A 7,500-nucleotide genomic window follows, 5' to 3' on the forward strand; every position below is an offset into this window, starting at 1 on the left:
CACTAAATACTTTTCGAGAAATCTCCTCCAAATCACTGGTATGGCTATCGAAATCGTGAGCATCAGCATGTAGGTTCCAGATCCAAGTGGTAGTATCTGGTCCTTTAGCTATTGTTCTTGAGAAATGACCCGGTCTAGCCCATTCCTCGAAAGAAGTTTTGACGGGATCCCTATCTACCAAAATTTTTACTCTGGTTCCGGCGAACGAATAATCATTGAGTCCTCCTCTTCCGGACAACGCATATAAAGAGACCCGCCAACAATCGAGTCAAGCAATTAGTGAACCTATGAGAGATACTTATAATTAGTTTCTTTCTCTCTATCTCCCATTTATCTTATCTAGTTTCTTTAGTTATTCACTAGAGCAATTATGATCTGGAAGTCGATCCAGGCAAGTGTTCGGATCTATTATGACATAGCCACAAGGCGCCCAACGGACCTTTCTGGGCTTTGAATTAACGCAAAAACAATTTTTTGTGCAACCTAGTATATTCCTATCTTAATTAAAAGTTTCTAGCCGAGACTACTTTATATTTTACTTATGTTTTTTTTTTTTTTTTATTTTTACATAGAACATATTACTATTACTCTATTCCAAATCGGGTGAGAGGCCATTAGTCATTAGTAAGAGACATTCCAGGATCTATTAGGCTATCTTTTATTCGTTTTAATAACAGAAAAGAAAATATAGAAAATATATATTCTCTGCTGTTTATATCTGTGTAGTGTTTATTCCTATGAAATACCAGACGAAAGGGGACGATCTTAGAAGGGGTATAATGAAATTCATGAAATTTTTTGATTGGTTCTTCCCAGAGAAACCATCCTTTTATTTTATTTGACTGATAGGGATAACAAACAAATAATTATAACAAATTTTTTATAAGAAATAAAAAAATATACCAAATACTAAAAAAATACTAAATTAAATAATAAATACAAAAATACAAAGGGAATGCTCTTATCTTATTCAAAACGCCTTGTGATCTTCAACCAATTCTGCGCTTCAATATAATTTCCGGGAGTAAGCGCTATAGCTTGTTTCCAATACTCTGCGGCTTGATCGAACCAAGCCTCCGCAATTTCAGAATCTCCCTGCCGAATGGCCTGTTCTCCTCGGTCAGAATAGGCAAGCAAATTCCTTCCATTAGAACCGTACTTGAGAGTTTCCTACCTCATACGGCTCGGCAGTCAATTCTTTTGGTGTCCCATTTTTTTTCTCGAGTTAACCAAAAGGGGTTAATTACATTACATGAGTTTCAAACTGGAATTTGGATGAAAAATCAGTTTTATCTTTTCTCCCACCTTCAGAAGAATAAAGCGCAGACCTTCTACTATCGTTAGAATTTTCTGAAAGGTAACTATCTCGGGTTTTTTATATAGAAATTTATATAGAATCTTTGAAAAAGACCTTCCCTCATAAGAAAGACTTACTATCTTTGGGATCTGATGCTACACCGCTGCTCAATACTTTAGGGGATCTACTCTTTTACAGAAGTTGATTCCTAACTTTTGTCTCATATTATGACATAAGTAAGCAGGTTATTATTGTATCGTCCAAAAATCTCGCTAATTGATCTTTACGATGCTTCCTCTATCAATTAGATCCTTTATCCATAGAATAAAGTATCTAGGCATATTTTTTTCTTCATATTTTGACTTTTATGAAGTTGCTTTATTTTCTACAGCTGATAAAAAATCGTTGTTTTTGACAATGCATATGTAGAAAGCCTATTTTTTTCTTTTTTCTTTTCTTTCTATAGTGGAGATAGTCGCACGTAATGACAGATCACGGCCATATTATTTAAAGCTTGTGGTAAGAAGGGGTTTCGTTCTAGTGCCCGAAAATAATATTCCAAAGCTTTTGTATGTTCTCCATTACTTGTGTGAATAAGGCCTATATTATAGAGTATATAACTTCGATCATAGGGATCAATTTCTAGCCGCATAGCTTCATAATAATTCTGTAAAGCTTCTGCATAATTTCCTTCGGATTGAGCAGACATCCGTTACGGTCGTCATTCGATTCAAAGAATCTCCGTTCCAGAACCGTACGTGAGATTTTCATCTCATACGGCTCCTCCCTTAATGTGCATAATGAGAATAAAACGTAGAATAAAAAGGGGAGTGAAATATTCTCATTATGAACTGAGCGGGGCTAGTGTTTTTACAAGAAATCTCTAGCCAACCTTCCTGCAAAAGATCTTTTCTTAACATCAAGCATGTTGATACTAGAGAAAAATATAATATTAAGCTAACTCCAACAATTTCTTTGTCCTCAATCTTCCTTAATTTCTAGGAATTAGTCACTTCAACAGTCTTCGATGGTTATACGGGTATCCAAAGTACGAACGAGATGGATGTTTGTTGTCCCAACCATTCTTCTTAGTCCCAATCCCAATAAAGAAAAGGGATAATTTCTAACAAAGTTTTCGTGTTGTTGATTCCTAGGCGTAGTGTTTCTTCCTCTATGCCGCCTATTGGTACTAGTGGGGTAGGGTTAACCTGCACTGCAATACAGAACCCATAGTCATAGGTGTAACCTTACGTTCAATGCTAGAATTCACAATTGAAGCATCTGAGGCTGCATTAATCGGGGATACCCGACAGAAGGAATTGTTTTATTTATAAACTTATAAACTTCACCTTCAACAAGCGTAGAGTTATTTCAAATCTTTCTATCCCGACTAATGTGTCTTTCTCCTAAGACTTGAAGCGGTAAATAAAAAAAAATCAAATCACACCATCTCTGTAATAAGTAAATGCCTCTTTTTCTCCCGAAGTTGTCGGAATTATTCGTAATAAGATATTGGCTACAATTGAAAAGGTCTTATCAATAAAATTTCCAGTTATCCGGGATCTAGGCATAAGTAGCAATCCATTTTATAATTTCTTTTAATTACCTCTCATGAGAAAACGATCCCACAAAAAAGTAGTTGTACGGTACAAAATAACATAAAAACAGATCGTTCCAATCCAATGATTTAAGCCGGTATAGATATCAAAAAAAGACGGAAGGGCCATCTTTACAAACTTCACAAACACGAATAGATACATATCTTTATTGCTTTTAAGAAAGAGTTTTTCACAAAAACAAAAAAAAATTATCTTTATCCCCCAATTTCGAAGGAAAGTTCTTTATTTGATTAAAAATTTTCTATTTTTTCTATTTTTATTAGTTAGAATTGATTGTACGTACCATACCTATTCAACAATCTAATATGAATGACTCGCGATTCACTCGGGTTCGGGGCCATAATCATTATGTAGGAGAGATGGCCGAGTGGTTCAAGGCGTAGCATTGGAACTGCTATGTAGGCTTTTGTTTACCGAGGGTTCGAATCCCTCTCTTTCCGTACCTTCACCTAATTTATCAATGTTACTGACTGCAATGTATCAAATCCCATAACAATGGATACCTTTATTCCAACAGTTAGACCTTTCCTTGATATAGATTCTCTATTCCTAATTTCTGTGGTACAAAAAATACTGGAAAAATTGGAAAGGAATGAAAATATCCCTATATATCTATGATATATGAATGGGAGAAAACCCCCCGATCAAACCAAACCCTTACTTTCTTTTTGTTTCTTTACTTAGGCGATAGGGGGCAAAATTATCCAAACCCTTGTTATTTTAGTTAGAGTTAAGTCTGACGAGAATAATATTCTACCACTAGCAATTCGTTTATTTTCAAGCCGATCCATTTATTATCTATTATTTGATTGACCAATCCTTTATATTGAAATGGGTCAAGAGTCAAATGTTTTGGCAATTCCTCCTGGGGGGATGACTCAAGATAATTTTGAATCATAGCTCTGGATTTTTGTTCATCCCTCGCTGTAATAATATCTCGGGGTTTGCAGCGATAACTTGGTATATCTACTATACGACCATTAACTAAAATATGTCTATGATTAACTAATTGGCGGGCTCGGGGAATAGTTGACGCCATACCCAATCGAAAAAGGATGTTATCCAAACGCATTTCAAGTAATTGTAGTAAAACCTGACCTGTTGACCCTTTGGCTTTTGCGGCGATACGAACGTATTTAAGTAATTGTCGTTCTGTAAGACCATAATGAAAACGTAATTTTTGTTTTTCTTCTAAACGAATACGATATTGAGATTTTTTACCGGAGCGTGATTGATTTCTAAGATCGCTCCCAGCCCTAGGCCTTTTACTAGTGAGTCCCGGTAAAGCCCCCAGACGGCGTATTTTTTTGAAACGAGGCCCTCGGTAACGTGACATAAAAACTCCTTATTTTACTTATTTTATTTTTATTGAATTTTCAAAAACCTAAATTAAAACTGAACTACTGAACTAAAGGATAAATATGATAAATGAAACAAAATCTACTGAAGTAGTATACTACAAAGAATAATGAGATGGATTGTATCAATATCCGGACCTTTTTGTATATATACCAATAATGTATATAGAAAAAAGGTCCTTTTCTTGTTCTTGATTTGTTCTGCAGAGATTTAACTACTCTAACTTTGAACTTTTATTCATAATTTGAAGTTCCTACCACATAATAATGGGTCCCCCTTGGCAAAGGGGAACGAAGCTTTTTCAATATTCTTTGATTTCAAAAAGGCATTATCAATTATGTAAAAAATCAAACAAATAAAGAAAAGCCAGCTATCGGAGTCGAACCGATGACCATCGCATTACAAATGCGATGCTCTAACCTCTGAGCTAAGCGGGCTCACATAACAGAAATTGTACATGCATAGGAATTTAGTAAACTAGTAGAATCTTGGCTATTAACTTTTTATTCTTTTCATTATTAGTTATTCATACTTAATATGAATATAGAAAAAAGAAAAAATATAGAAAAAAGAAAAAGAATCGACCGTTCGAGTATTCAAAATTGCACGAGAAAGAATGAGAGTAAGAGAAGTATATATAATAAATGTGGTATATATACATCTATATTGAATTGCGGATAGAGAAATGATAGAATCCTTTCTGATTAGACTAAAGAAGGATTTCTGATAGAGATGAAAGAAGATAGACAAGAAAAAAAAGAAGAGGAAACACTTTTTATAGTTATAGCAATTTTTATAGGAATCGGTATCTAATAACTTCAACAGTTCCAATAGAATATAAATGAAAGGCGGGTAATAATAAGATTTGAATCTCAAAACAAAAAAGGGGATATGGCGAAATTGGTAGACGCTACGGACTTAATTGGATTGAGCCTTGGTATGGAAACCTACTAAGTGATAACTTTCAAATTCAGAGAAACCCTGGAATTAAAAATGGGCAATCCTGAGCCAAATCCTGTTTTTCGAAAACAAACAAAGGTTCATAAAGACAGAATAAAAAAAAAAGGATAGGTGCAGAGACTCAATGGAAGCTGTTCTAACAAACGGAGTTGACTGCGTTGCATTAGTAAAGTAAAGAAATCCTTCCATCAAAATTCCAGATTCCAGAAAGGATAAAGTAAAGGATAACCATATATACATACGGATACGTACTGAAATAATATCTCAGATGATTAATAGGGGGCCGAATCCGTATTTTTTATCTTTATATGAAAAAAAAAAAGAATTGTTTTGATTTGAATTGATTCCAAGTTGAAGAAAGGATTGAATATTAATTGATCACATCATTCACTCCATAGTCTGATAGATAACTGATTAATCGGACGAGAATAAAGATAGAGTCCCATTCTACATGTCAATATCGACAACAAGGAAATTTATAGTAAGAGGAAAATCCGTCGACTTTAGAAATCGTGAGGGTTCAAGTCCCTCTATCCCCAAAAACAGGCCCGCTCGACTCCCCTTATTATTTTTATCCTATTCTCTCTTTTGTTAACGGTTCAAATTTCGTTATCTTTCTCATTCATTCGATTCTTTCACAAACATATCCGGGCTGGATTTCTTTTCACAAGTCTTGGGATAGATATGATATACATAAAAATGAATATCTTTGAGCAAAACAAGAAACCCCCATTCCAGTGGAAAATGGAATGATTAACAATCCAAATCATTATTCGAGCTGAAATTTACTTTACGAAGTCGTCTTTTTATTCGTTTTTTTAAAAGATACAAAACATTCCGGGTCTGGATAAGACTTTAGAATACTTTTTCGTCTTTTTTTTTAATTGACATAGACAAAAGCCGTTTAGTAAAATGAGGAAGACGACGCGTTGAAAATGGTCGGGATAGCTCAGCTGGTAGAGCAGAGGACTGAAAATCCTCGTGTCACCAGTTCAAATCTGGTTCCTGGCACATGATTAATTTGTGTATGAGTATCTATTCTACAACTATATCAAATTAATTGATATAGATCTGATATAGATCGACATACATATTCATTAATAGTATAGATCATGATATATACTTAACTTATCCATCTAGATGTCTGGAGATATAGCCTTTTTAGATGAGTAAAGCGTTTATGTTATAAAAAAGTATGTAAAAAAAAATTAGATTATGTTTCCTCTTCTTTTTTATTTGATTTGTTCATAATTTGTCTCCCCTCGATCAAAAAGAATGTTAATACTTCATATAGACTCGAAAAGTTAAAGTCACTTTAGTTAGTTAAAAGACCTAAAAGTCTAGTCGATAGGAGTTGAGGAGTGGAAATACCCAAGATTCGTCTCAGATACAATATAAATAGAATCCGATCCTCTTTCATTTCTTTGTATTTTATTTCATATTCTTTTTCTATTTCTTAATTCCCTCCTATGTTATGTGATTCTTTTAGAGCCCATCTAAGGGATGCGCGCGGTACAAAGTTCATGATGCAGAATTCGTTTAGTTCATCCTATTAACTCGACTTGTCAAAAATCAATATCTTCAAAATTTGAGAATTCAACGAATCCCTAATTGTATTATTTTTTTTGATTTAGTCTATCCATATCCATAATAATATGAATGAAACTTCAATGACTCCGTTGATCTATAAGAGAGCGTACAAATAGTCCTTGAATATTTGTAGTTGGAAGACTGAAGATTAGTTTCTTATTATTCAATGAGCATCTTGTATTTCATAAAAATTAGGAGCAATATAATCTTTACGTAAGGGCCACCCTATCCAACTTTCCGGCATTAAGATACGTTTCAGACGCGGATGATTATCATAAAGGATTCCCAACATATCATAAGATTCCCTTCTTGAAAATCCGCACTTTCCAAACCCAGAAAACAGACGGAATTCTAGGATTCTTCCTTGGGGCAAATACCTTTATACATACTTCTTCTGGGTTGATCTATACCATACTCTATTCTCGTAAGATGATATACGCTAGCTAACAGCCCGCCCGGCGCTACATCATAGGCACATTGCAACCGCAGATAATTGTAACCATATACATATAAAATGACAGCAATGGAATGCCAATCTGCGGGCTTTATTTGTAAAGTCTCTATTCCTTGGTAATCAAAACCCAAAGATCTATGAACCAGTCCGTGTTTGACTAGCCAAGCAGACAAACGACCCTGCATCTTTTTTCTCCCTTCCGCATTTTTATTTGTATAATA

At 34.4% G+C, this 7,500-nt stretch overlaps 3 non-coding genes and 1 pseudogene across 3 annotated transcripts; 2 read left to right on the forward strand and 2 right to left on the reverse strand.

The window, feature by feature from the left end:
- Positions 1 to 216, reverse strand: part of LOC125368843 — a 2,249-nt pseudogene extending 2,033 nt beyond the window's left edge.
- A 3,053-nt stretch (positions 217 to 3,269) lies between these two features.
- TRNAS-GGA lies at positions 3,270 to 3,356 on the forward strand. Its single transcript has one exon. It is a non-coding gene; the product is annotated as a tRNA-Ser (tRNA).
- Positions 3,357 to 4,639: 1,283 nt separating this feature from the next.
- On the reverse strand, positions 4,640 to 4,712 carry TRNAT-UGU. Its single transcript has one exon. It is a non-coding gene; the product is annotated as a tRNA-Thr (tRNA).
- Positions 4,713 to 6,173: 1,461 nt separating this feature from the next.
- Positions 6,174 to 6,246, forward strand: TRNAF-GAA. Its single transcript has one exon. It is a non-coding gene; the product is annotated as a tRNA-Phe (tRNA).
- Positions 6,247 to 7,500: the final 1,254 nt, after the last annotated feature.

Source organism: Ricinus communis, unplaced genomic scaffold, assembly GCF_019578655.1.
Source record: "Ricinus communis isolate WT05 ecotype wild-type unplaced genomic scaffold, ASM1957865v1 Ctg20, whole genome shotgun sequence".
Taxonomy (NCBI): Eukaryota; Viridiplantae; Streptophyta; class Magnoliopsida; order Malpighiales; family Euphorbiaceae; genus Ricinus; species Ricinus communis.